The following is a 12,123-nucleotide window of genomic DNA, read 5'->3' on the forward strand; positions in this document are numbered from 1 at the left end:
TTGTTTACAAAATGGTTCGCGAGAGTTTTTAAGAAATCTATTGCAAGTTTGCGCCTACGGGAAAGGTACAAAATTCAAACTAATTTCGAAGTATTCCTCGCAGAATTTTACAATTGCATTGTATTTGAGTTCAAATTTTCCCGTGGAAAAAATGAATAGATTATACGTAGGACCGAGTTGTTTACAAAATAGAGTTTTGTCTGCTGTTCACACTTTAGAGCTGTGCGGAACAATCTATAATATCCTTTGTGGTCCTGTCGACTACAAAAATTGAACAAATCAGACACAAAATAATGCTATTTTGAAATTCTGAACGGATATTTCTTGCTTATACTGCTGGGAAAATTCAATTTTGGGGCTTAGATTAAGTTTTCTTTGGAGTTTTTTCTTTTCCCCGTTATTTCAACCAGACGTTAGTTTTTTTAGTAATTAATGTACGTTTAAGCTCTTGTTCAACTGAATCAGTGTTACATGGGACAAGACAAACGAGTGAAGGCACGTATTTTTAACTCGACCTAGAAAGTAAACGAACCAAATCATCAAAGACTCAGAGGAATCGAATTGTGTTTATATTTGTCAAAATATTTTGAAGAGCCGGAAGGTAAACGAACCAGCTACTATTAAAGATGTAAAGAATCAAATTGAACTGATATCTTCAAAACTATTTTCAAAAATTAACAATAATTGCACCAAATAAAACCAAAAAAGAATTGTCTTGTTAATCATCAATCGTCAAAATTTTAGCTTTTACTGAGAAATAAACGAACTGTGACCTTAGTTACATAGAAAATTGTCTTGGACTGAAATTGTCTTGATATTTTCCAAATGATTGTCTTAAACTTAAGAGCAAACAGACCAAACATCATTACGGATTTTGTATTGTTATTCTCTACAATGTTTACTTGAAAGAAGTGAAAAATGGATTGACAAAAGAAATTATGTTTAATTTTGAAACTCTGATTAGGCATAAGAACTTGAGAAATTCATTCAAAAAGTGCCAAATAAAAAGAACTTGATATTTCAAAACAAAATAAAGTACGAAGAGTATATACGAACTAGACACTGTCTTGATTTTTCTAAAATGAAACGTGGCTGGGAACCAGTTAGCGACAGAGTACAAAGAATTTGTTTCGATGTTCAAAACAGCTTATTTATTTTGACCAAAAGGATGCTTTCACTCGTTGAATTCGTCCAGTCCTCGGTAACACTGTTAGTTGTTAGCCTGTGCTGACTTCATTTGCTAGTTGAATAAGATCTTTTTAAGCGACATCGTAAGCTAAACGGTTTTGCAGCTGTTATAAATTTGGTTTAAGTTTGGGAAACAAAAACATAAGCGTTTTTCTATTGGTTTTGAGATCAAAATTTTTGCGATCATCCAATTTTTCCCTACTGCCAAACTGTTTAACGGCTTACCATGTCACTCTTTTAGCTTACATCACTTCGCAGAGGAAACTTTACAACAGACAAACAAATTCTAGACTAAAAATTGGCAACAAAAAGTCTAAAGCTTGAAATTTTTTACAAAAAGTTTCCTTACGAAGTGGTGTACGCTGCTTTGGCGGTCTAAATTTGTAGGGGCATTCTTTGAAATTTTTTTATGATCAAAAAATTTCAATGGGTGCCTCGTTAGATTTTTGGCGAAAATTGTTGCCAGGGAAAACGCTGTGCAAATTTCATCAAATTTTCCCGCCAAAAGACTTAGTATATACAGAAAGAAAAAATTTTGTCACACCTTTAATTAGTTAAAAGATTTTTACTTAATTAATTAACTTATAATTGAAAACCATTGTTGAGAAAGAAAAGAATAAAGAACACACAATGCAAACTGAAACAACTGTTTTCATCTTTATTGTCTTTTATTATTAGCTAATAAAATGAATACTTGACAACTAAAATAGATATTAAAATTATTTACTGCCTTGAAAAAATTTTTCAAAAAAACGGCGCATGCGTATTTTGAGCGCCCGTATTTTTTCTAAGTTTTTTGGCGGGAAAAATTTGACATTTTCAAACAGAGTATAACTAGTTGGAATGATTAAAAAACATTAAGAAAAAACGGCGCATGCGTATTTTAAGCGCCCGTATTTTTTCTAAGTTTTTTGGCGGGAAAATTTGAGTAGTTTAAATAGCGGCCACATAGAAAACAAACTAAGGCCAAACAAAACGAAGAATCAATCAAAATGCATGTAGATTTGGCAATATATTTGTTTAAAAGACTCTTGTTACAGGAGATTCTCTGATGAAAAACATACTCGGAGTTTTTGTTTTAGCTTGTCCTGAAACTTTGCTTACGAAAAGGATTACGACTTTTGCTGACAAAATGAATAATTTGAAACGCGTTGAAAAAACGTTTCGGCAGTAGTGGCTATGTAAAACGTTTAAAATTGGCTTCGAGTCTGGCACTTTGTCGTTTAGAAAGCAGTATACCGCCGTGGTACAGTTGTAAGCAAATGAGTACTGTGTAAATGGCCGCTAGCTTATTGATACAGTGCCACACAGATATAATCGCCGAACGAGACGAAAAATATCTTAAAATTTCAAAGTAAAGTTAACTCGACGAAAACTTTACAAACCGCAACTTTAAAGTAGAATTCACCAATTGCTACTGAATAATTTCATGAACTTTTTACAGGTAAACCAAAGCTCGTTTATCAATCAGAAGGCAATGGTTATAGCAATAGCTTGAAATTTTGAGATTTTCCTTTGTTATTGTAAAAACCACTGACTTTTTCGAAATATGTTAATTTGTGTAGGGAGAGAAAGAAAGCAGAAATTTTAATAAATTATCGCACCCTGCATTTACTGAAAGTGCAATGTTTACGCTAGCGCTAGCAAACACGTGAAATTCCTTGAATTATTTGCATTTGTTGCGTCTGTTTTTCAGTTCGTTAAATTTTGAGGTAGAAAACATTGCATCTTAGCTAAACCTTCTACAGCTCAAAATCAAATGTAAATCAACTGATGTCGAAAGTGCGAGGAGCTTGGTCCCTTTTGTGTTGACCTTAGAATGTTAATTTTACCCACTGATTGGATGTGTTACTGAAAAAAGACATTGGTAAAAAGCTGGCAAGATAACAAAAGATGAAGAGCCTGATAAGTTATTCAGAAATTGATGGTCCTGATATTGATCGGTGGTTTACATTTTCACTGCGAAAATAAAATTCTTTTCATTACTGCAACCTGAAAACCCTGGCGTTCAGAAAACACGTCTTAAGTGACAATAGAGTCCTCATATAAACTGGTAAATATGCAAAATCTAACTGAAAGTAAAGAAAATTGAAATTAATTTACTTGCAGAATTTAACCAAGTGTGAAGCGACAAATGGCCTTCCACTTTTACTGACAAAGCAATCTCTAATTCTGAAATTCTCAAGTAATGACAACTAACATCTATTCAACGTAAATTAAACGAACTTGTGGCTAAAAACTTAGTTATCATATCTCTGAAATTCAAAGTTTTCCGGAAAACTGAACACGAAGAATTTAAACAAAAAGCTCAAAAATGGCCTGCACTTTTCAATGAAGAATTGTACCTAGACCGACTTGCAAACCTTACTGCAAACTAGCGAGGAAACAATATTTTATATTAATAAACACTGAGAATGATATAGTATTTTCACTTCAAAAGTACCTCAAGCTTGCATCTCTTGCCAAAAAGACACTAATGGCTACAGATTTTACAGAAGCTTTCTTGACCGTAAGTTTTTTCCGTACTCAAAAGAGAACAATCGTCCTTAACTTTCCACTTGAAAAATTATTTAAACCTGAACTAAATACCTGATGAAAAATAACAGTAAAGGAGGTGAAAACTTCATTATAGCATGCACAATTTTCACCAAATTCATTTCTTAGGCTCAATCTCGTCACATTTGAATGGCATCGAATTTAACACAAGCCTGGTCCAGAAAGAACTGGCTAAATTTGCAGTAAAATAAGCTCAATTGAGTCACAGAGACAACAAGTACAACTCTTTACAGTAAAAAAGCAGAACTAAAAGTCAAACAGAGCGTTATCTATAACTTGACTTGCACTCAACGTAACTGAAAACTGACGAACGGTAAACGTTTAAACTGCAAACAGACTCAGGAGTGTCATGACAATGATTTTGCAAACCCTGTTCAGCCTGTTTTTTTTTTCCAAGTCCTAAACCTGAGGGGCACTTTGTATCAGCCCCCTTCATCAGTTCAAGAGCATTAACACTATGACCATAAAACCTGGAGGGTAAATTATATGCCCAAACTGTTTCCTTTAGTGCTCAAAAAATGGGACAATAAGGTCACATGACGTGGCAATTACGTGATTGATTCTTCCTAGCCATCATCTTAAGTTCGCCATTTTGGATTTCTTGATTTCATGGCCAAAACCTCAGAAAATCGTTCAAATTGACTCAAAAATAATCAAAACCAATAAAAAATCTAAATTAAGATGGTGTTAAAAAAATGTAAAAGTAACGAAGATACACTTTATTGACAAAGGGTAATAAAAGTTCGTAAAACAAGGCTGTCAAAATCTTGTCGCCATGGGAACATCAAGTCAAGTGAACAATTAGGTGTGGAAGAAAATTGTTCTCAGATAAATTTTATTGACAAAGCAACCTAAAATTCTGAAATTCCCAAGTGATGAAAACTAACATCTGTTCAACTTAAACGAACTCGTGACTGAACACTTAGTAATCATGTCTCTGAAATTCAACCTTTTCCTGAAAAGTGAAGACACAGAATTTAAACAAAAATCTCAAAAATGGCCTGAGCTTTTCAACGAGGTATCGTGCCTAGACCGACTTACAAACTTTACTGCAAACTAGCAAGGAAGCGATATTTATATTAATAAACACTGAGAATGATATAGTATTTCCCCCCAAGCTTGCATCTCTTGCCTTAAAGATACAAATAGCTGCAGATTTTACAGAAGCTTTCTTGACTGCAAGTTTTTTCTGTACTCAAAAGAGAACAATCATCATTAACTTTTCACTGGAAAAATTATTTGAACCTGAACTAAATACGTGATGAAAAATGACAGATAGCACTGAAAGACGTGAAAACTTTATTATAGCGTATGCAATTTTCACTTAGAAATTGTCATTTGTTAGGCCCAATCTTCAAGTTGAAAGTCACATTTGAATGGCATCGAATTTAATACAATCTTGGTTCAGAAAGAACTCGCTAAATTAACGTAAAATAAGCTCAACTGAGTCACAGAGACAACAAGTACTACTCTTTATAGTAGAAAAAATTAAGCAGGCCTACAAGTCAAAGAGAGAGCACATTTATTCATTCATGGCCAAAACCTCAGAAACCGTTCAAATTGACTCAAAAATAATCAAAGTGAACAAAACATCACTTATAATAAATAGCTTTCTTATCAGGCACATAAACTGACCAGGAAAATGAATTTGACACAAACTGATAAACAGACAAACGTAACAAAAACACTGAGGAGTGCAGGGCAAACTTGATTCCGAACATGACCTTACATAAAACAGTAAAACAGAAAATCCTTACATTTATGAAAGCAGGACTACAGGCCAACATAACAAGCCGACCGCAACAGCTCATTACACAATGGCCCCAGGCATCCAGTAAATTTACTGAGAAATCATGGTTTTTGAACTTCACTCTCTATACAGTCTATAGCCAACTTCGGTAGAAAAAGACCAGAAAATCCCTAAATATCCAGTCTTGAACTCAGTAAACGTCTTAAATCAAACTGACAAAGAGTAACAGGCAAAATTAAAATGAAACAGGGCTGATCTGCAGATTGCCTGACACCGGGTTTCACTTGAGATCGTGTGATCAAGTCTCCAATTCACACTGAAGATGACATTTGGCCTACAGATAATGTAAATGTTATTTCAAATTTTAACCAAAAAGTAGCATCATCATCATCATCATCATCATCATCATCATCATCATCATTCTTCGGCTGCAACTGAAATACAATTCATCACTCCGCACAAGGAATCTTTGTTGCTCATTTGAAAATGTCTAATACTGAAAAATCGTGTCTCAACTCCTTTAGGGAAAGCTGAAATTTTAGTAAAAACAACTAATAACATTGAGAATCTCTTAGAATCAATCCAAAACGTCAAAATTATATTAAAAGCTGACCACATTTTTAAATGCGAACAAAACTGGGGATGGCGGCCTACAAACACAAGTAGTTTGAGCAAGAAATTGTAAGTGATGTTCAACTCCACATTCTAACAACATGAAAGCGGACAAAGAAAAATAGCTTTTAAGAGAAATCACTTCAAACACCAGAACTTGTGGTCAAACCAGAAAAAGCTGTTCAATAAAAAAATAAACAAATAAAAAACGTTTGTTCGTCTTAAAAGGACAATACTTAAACTTAAAGGAGGACTGAGAATGTCTTGAACATTTAACAGAAAACATTAACTTGAACAGCAATAAAAATTTTCCTCGGAAACAGACGAATAGCTCTTTAATTTTTGATAAGAAAACACTTCTTGTCCTTAGAATCCTTACTGAAAACTATGAAAATTGTGAGACCTAATGAAACTTAAACAGACTGTAAGACATTTTCAATCTAAAAGCTCCTTCAAGTCAAGCCTCATAAATATACGTTTTCCATCCTAACAAACCACTCGAAAAACATTCAGTAAAACCAGCCTAACTGAAAACACAAAAATATCCTGTTATGTGATACACTGTATCTCCATCATCAGTTGAAAATCTGACAAATTACTACTTGAAACGGTACAAGCCATTTACAAAAAAATTAATTCGAATACCATTTTTTTTTCACAAAGAAATTATGCATTTTTCAACATGAATTGAATTCAAAATGGTGTATGATTAGATCTGCACTAAGAAATAACTTTTAGCCTTAAGGTCACCGTATACCTTTAGAGTTGTCCCGCGTCCAAGCGATGTAGTGTGTCCGGTGTAAACCCCTATATCAAATTAAAGCTTAGAGAGCTGGCTTTCAAACTATACCAAGAATTTTCAAATAAAATTAATTGTCGAATTTTTCACGACCTCTAAATGCCAGCGTCCGAATCACCTTTTGAAAGGGACAAGTGAAAGCAAATTTTGTTTTTCGCTAATTTAGTTTGCTTCTCAGTTTCCGGACCCAGAATGCTAAAAAAATGTGTCTGCGTTTTGCCATATGCAATTGCAGTGAAAGGTTACAGAACATTTTCGAAATAGGATTAAAAAAATGTGGAGTGATCGTACAAAAACCGCTCTCTGAGAATAGTCATAATAGTCCATGATTATTTTCTACTGTCAATACTTGGAGCTATTGTGAAGCTATAAAAAGAATACTTGAGCATGATGTACTATTCAGTGAGTGACACAGACATACTCGGAAAAAGGCAATTGATCTGAGTGCTCCTATCAGGAGTTGAACCTAAGAACTTCCAATTACTAGTTTGGATGCTCTACCACTGAGCTACTGGAGAGTACAGTGTCCAAGGAGAACTACAGGAGACTCTTATTGAAAAATGCCAGCCTCTGTTAGAAAGATAATAATTATTGCATCCAGTACACTGAGAAATACATGTAGTACCATTTGCTCAAAACTCTTAATGAAAATAGACAATCGGCCTAAGATTTCTATGCATAATCACTTGTTCCTCAATCTTGTTAAATCATTCATTATTGTAAAAATCATTGCAGAAAAGGGTAAGCCATTCTTAAGAAAGGAGCAAACAAAATGCCTCATAGTTTTATCATAAAATCCTAAAGTGTGACCGTTTATATGAAACATGGTGCTGTTTATTAGTTCTAACTATTCGGATGCGCAATTTCAGCTTTCGCATTAATTTTCCTCTCCCGAAAAATTATAATCTATACTCATGGCTTCGTTATATCTGTGATTGCACTGTATCTTGAAAAGAAAGACTTTGTTTAATTGTTCGGATGCTTAAAAAAGAAATGAAACTGGAGCATCAACTACCGCATTTACTCTCACGTTTAGGCCATACTCATGTGAAGGCTACACATGGTTACCCTAAGCTGCATGCATGCCCCAACTATCACCCCCTGTGCCCACGTTCTAACTGCAGCATAAATGCTAAACTATTTGCAAGAAAAACAAAATATACAGATTTGCTCACGTCTAAGTTGCGTTCTTTTCAAACTTTAAACCTTGACAGTATTGTATTTTGTTCAAATTCATATGGCATAACCGTGAGTAAATACGATAGTCTTACTGCGCTTCTTAAAGTAAAACTAGTTTCTCTACCTCAACTTGAATTGCTTGCCCAGTTACGGGGATGAGCATCTTTGCTGCTTGTTTGAATCTGACACCTGAAAGTTCCTCGTATCCTTTATAGAAAGAGAAAAAAATTTGTCGATCAATAAATGTAGTAAGACAAAGACAACATTGTAATAAAATGTTAAACTGTTTTGAAATGTGTAGGGTTGGCAATTTAAGAGTGTCTCAGTTTTACACGCCCTGTCTACCATGTACATGTATGTTGGATCTATAATTTGGTTTTTTCGTGTTGCTAGTTTTAAACTGTAAAGATGAATAGGACAATAACAAAGCTGATTCTACTCCTTCTTGGCTTTTAGTCTAAGATCGCATTCAACTGAACACATTTCCATTTTCAGATTAAAAGAAACAACCTCTATATGTTTCTCTCATTGGGTAAATTAAATTATTTTTGAGAGACGTAGCTACAAACATCTGCTTGTGCACGATATTACATGTATATTCAAGACCCATTTTGTATCCTGGTAACTCCAAAACCTCTTATGAAGGATTTTTAGCAATTACTGAATGCATAAGTTATATTCTTATTCTGGAATAGGGTCAATTGGATGCACAGTAAGCTACAATGGTGGCGCTGGATTGTCCATATTCCAGATAAGAATAAGCGGAATAGCTGTTAGATTTCTCTTTATAAGTGAATTTGGGAATTTCAAAACTTTCGCTGACACAATATAATTTAAACACTGATTTGAACTCCAGTAACTCCAAACATTTCTTATGAGGGATTCCTAGAAATCATTGTATGTATTCCTATTCTGAAATAGCTAGGGCCAATTGAGCACAAACTAAGTGATTTGCAAACCAATAATGACTCACAAAAAAGTACTTATAAATTTATCTATTATAAATAACCAACTCACCTCTTTAGACAGTAATTTCTAGGTTGAGGCATCTTTCATGACTTCTCATCCCTCGTCTGAAATTTACCTGGAGAGAAAGAGTTAAATAGAGGATCAGCACCTGGAAGTGAAGTAGTAAACACTTGGTTCTCATTACTCTCTTTCAGAGGTAAAGGTCAACTTGTGAGAAGTGAGACCAAAATAGAAGTTAACCTGGTTTCAATAACACAGAATGAAAGGCTCCTGTGAGCCAACTTGTGAATGCAGAAGCAAAACAAGCAAATTTCCAGTGTTTAAGTTTGTTCAGATGAATCAACCTTATCACTCACAGTGGACCCCAAATGAAATTTTTTGCGAAGTTTTAGTTTCCCATTTTACCCTTAGCCTTTCACCTGGACAGAATTGGCTGGGATCTTCAAACTTAATTGAATGTTTTGCATTTTGCAGCCGGAGATAGAAATATGTGAAGTTTTGTGTTCTGCTGTATGTAAATTCAGTGTTTTCGTCGTGATCTTATTGATTATGTTTGACACCATTGAAGGGAGATTTATTGCCTATGGAATTTCCTATTCTTTCACTCATGTAATTTCTTTGGAATTTTAGGGGTAGCTCCTTTAAAGGTTTTCATGTTTACGTTTATGTTTGCTGAAACGAGTAGTTCCACCTAACGAAGTCGAACCTTTGGAAAATATCTGCCCTGAAAGGGAAGTTGCCCCTTCAGTTTCAGGAAATGGAAGGATTTAGCAGACAACACACCTACTAGCTGTTTAATATTTGATGGGTTGATTTTATGTCCTTGTTATTAATTTTTGTCCTGTGATGGCGGCTGATGGTAAAATTATACATGCGCTATACATAGACTAATGAATAATTTATGATTTTGATTAAATCCCGATAAAATTGATAAAAAGTTTACGACAAAACAAGCAAGCAAGCGAGTGACAATTTCCCCACATTACAATAACTCGTTCCTTGCGCATGTGTGCATTCACAAGTTAAAAATGGTAATGAGATTCAAATCTCACTTTTCTTGTTTACATGTACTGTATCTAGTAATCATGACTCTTGCTAGCTAAATATTTGTGTTAACTAAAATTTTAAACCAATAAAATTTTTCAGCAATGTTTATGAGGTACAGTGTAGGTGGTGTCTTCAATAACTCCCGGGTTTCGACAAAACGCTGACCCCCGGGTCAGCTGACCCCTACTGACCCCCAACTGACCCCCTAACTGACCCCCTCAAAAAATCACAGGGAAAAACAAACAATGTTAAATTAAAGTTTAAAACCAACCTGAAATTTCCAAGATGACAGAATGCAACGCAAATCATGAGGAACGGATACACCTGTTTCTCACCATAAACCAACGTTCTGATGCACCCAGTTCTCGTTGTGACCAAAATAGTTTGAAAGAGCTTTATCATCATGAAGTTGACAACCATTCAAGTTGCCAAAATCGCCGCTAGACAGATTTTTGAATTTATCAAACAAAGAATCGAGCGTCTGTTCGAAAAAAAATCCCAGTTCCACTAGGTAATTCAGTAAGCTTCAAAAGCCGATGATCGAAACATGTTCGAAAGTCAGTTCTCTGACAGGAGCGACTATTGTTTTCGTTTCTTAATTGCATTACAAGGAAGCCAGGCGAACTGTGGCAGTCGGACAAAAGTACAACAAGGTCAAACAATCCGTCGTTTTTGTTATAAGCTATTTCTAATACTTTTAGTTTATGCGTCATTTGACCACAAATGTGTATACACGCGATTGCAAAAACGTTGACACCTGAAAAGCATAAACCGTGAACGATGAGACCCAATGGCTTTATGCATGGGTATAAGTGTACTAAATTTATTTAATATTCTATTCTGAATGATGGAAACTGTCCAAGCTTTCTTTACACTGTAAAGTGTCAAGTTCGCCAATAAGGGCCAATTTTTTAACAGTATACCAACAAATCCGTTGGGTCTCATCGTTCATGGTTTATGCTTTTTAGGTGTCAACGTTTTTGCAATCGGGTGTATGTGAGTGTTAATTATTCTTATTCGTAAGTTTTTAATTCTTAGTCATCAGGACCCCGTTGATAACAGTATTCTATACTGAAGGGTTATCCTGGATAAATATTCGATTATTATTATTATTATTATTGTTATTATTATTATTATTATTATTATTATTGTAAACGCTATTACAGTCAATCCAGGTCACGCGTGAACAGTATTTCCAAGAATGAAATGAACATTCGAATTTCTCTTTGTAATGTCCGACGTGTGAATGGAATGTTGGACATTTCTCTGGAAATCGTTCCTAAAAGACGCATTAACAGGAAAAAAAAAAGATTAAAAACACCTTGGAAACAAGTGTTATTCTTGAAATATTCAATTTTGCCATGTAAAGAAAAATTCATAGCTTTATACCGTCCATTAGCTAAGGAAATTTATATGGGAACTCTGAAATCTCGTTGGCGATTTTCAAAACTGACATGTAAATTTCAAGACTCCGTTCAAATTTCAAAAATATGGTTCACGCGTGACCTGGGTTAACTGTAAAATAACAGGAAAATGCAAAACAAGAAACGGTTAACAGCAGCCTTGCATGCTCAGGGCTCTCTCTCGATTTCCATTCGTAGCAGTGAGACGACTTAGTTCCCTAAAAAAGTAGGAAAATGAGGGCTGTAAAAACTTAACGGAGAAAATTTGAAAACTAAATAAATAAATCAAAATAAACTACTCACCCGACATCGCCAGCGAGGGAATCCGTCAGCGCGGGAATAGCGAACCAGAGCGGGACCTGGAATCTATTTCTGCTGTATTTTACCGTGGGAATTGTTTCCAGATGTTGTTTCGTGACAACAGTCAACAGTCAAACGTTAAATTGAGTGGTAACTCACTCGTCATTTGCGCTGTTTCATCTTGCAGGTTAACTTTATAACTTTAATTTCACATTTTTTAATTTCACAGTTTTTGTTTTTCGCTGTGATTTTTGAGGGGGTCAGTTAGGGGGTCAGTTTGGGGTCAGTAGGGGGTCAGCGTTTTGTCGAAACCCCATAAC

General features: G+C 34.8%; 1 long non-coding RNA gene across 11 annotated transcripts in view; it reads right to left on the reverse strand.

Annotated features, from left to right (window-relative positions):
- The window catches only part of LOC146475772 (uncharacterized), a 238,143-nt gene that overhangs the window by 70,356 nt on the left and 155,664 nt on the right, over positions 1-12,123 (reverse strand). For 2 of the 11 annotated variants that reach the window (XR_014865823.1, XR_014865822.1), the window contains 2 exons: positions 9,102-9,168; positions 1,824-8,291 (listed from right to left, as the gene is read on the reverse strand). The exons of 5 other annotated variants lie outside the window; for them this stretch is intronic. This is a non-coding gene — a long non-coding RNA (uncharacterized LOC146475772). Of the gene's footprint in view, positions 1-1,823; positions 8,292-9,097; positions 9,169-12,123 lie in introns of those variants that run through there. 4 more of the 11 variants (XR_014865826.1, XR_014865824.1, XR_014865825.1 and 1 more) reach the window with 3 other exon arrangements.

Source organism: Pavona decussata, unplaced genomic scaffold (assembly GCF_977016875.1).
Source record: "Pavona decussata unplaced genomic scaffold, jaPavDecu1.1 SCAFFOLD_83, whole genome shotgun sequence".
Lineage (NCBI taxonomy): Eukaryota > Metazoa > Cnidaria > Anthozoa > Scleractinia > Agariciidae > Pavona > Pavona decussata.